The sequence below is a fragment of the Triticum aestivum genome, chromosome 2B, assembly GCF_018294505.1.
Source record: "Triticum aestivum cultivar Chinese Spring chromosome 2B, IWGSC CS RefSeq v2.1, whole genome shotgun sequence".
NCBI lineage: Eukaryota > Viridiplantae > Streptophyta > Magnoliopsida > Poales > Poaceae > Triticum > Triticum aestivum.
In genome coordinates this window covers 803561510-803562162 of record NC_057798.1, presented here as the reverse complement: position 1 = coordinate 803562162, position 653 = coordinate 803561510, and positions in this window count along the sequence as shown.

Genomic DNA, 653 nt, shown 5'->3' with positions numbered 1-653 from the left:
GTCACCACGACACCAGACAGCTTCGTCCTCCTGCGCGAGTCCATCGCCACACATCGGACGCCGAATCTCCACTGCGCCACGCCGCCGAGATACGCCGCCATCCATGGGTAGGATGAAGCACCGCTCCGCCGAAACCGGCAGGGCTGCTGAAGACCAATCCGCCGCCTAGCAACCAAAGCATCATATCCACCCCAAGCTCACCAAGAACGACACCCCCAAGAAGGTGACGACGCCCGTAGCGCCGCTGTCGCTCAATCCGGCATGGATTTGGACTTTCGCCCGGCATACGAGCTGGGTGCAAGGAAGAGGGGAAGGAGGCAATCTGGACGGCGCCTCCAAGAAGGGTACGGCGCCCTCGGGCGTCGCCGCCGTCGTGACCAGCACTGCTGGCCTCGGATTTCTCCGGAGCCACCTCCCACCTCCAGCCGCCAAACCGGTACAACTCCGACGACAAAGGCCGCCGAAAGCAGAACCATCGGAGGCAGCCCTGGTTGAAGAAGAGGGAAGCCTTCAGATCTGGATCGGGCGCCGCCAATGCGATTCCCGACCCAGCGTCCGATCTACGCCGCCGAAGACCGAACGCGCCCGCGCCGCGCCTTGCGCGCCCTCGCCACGCCATCCCGAACACGGCGACCCTCGCCGGTGCGCGCACC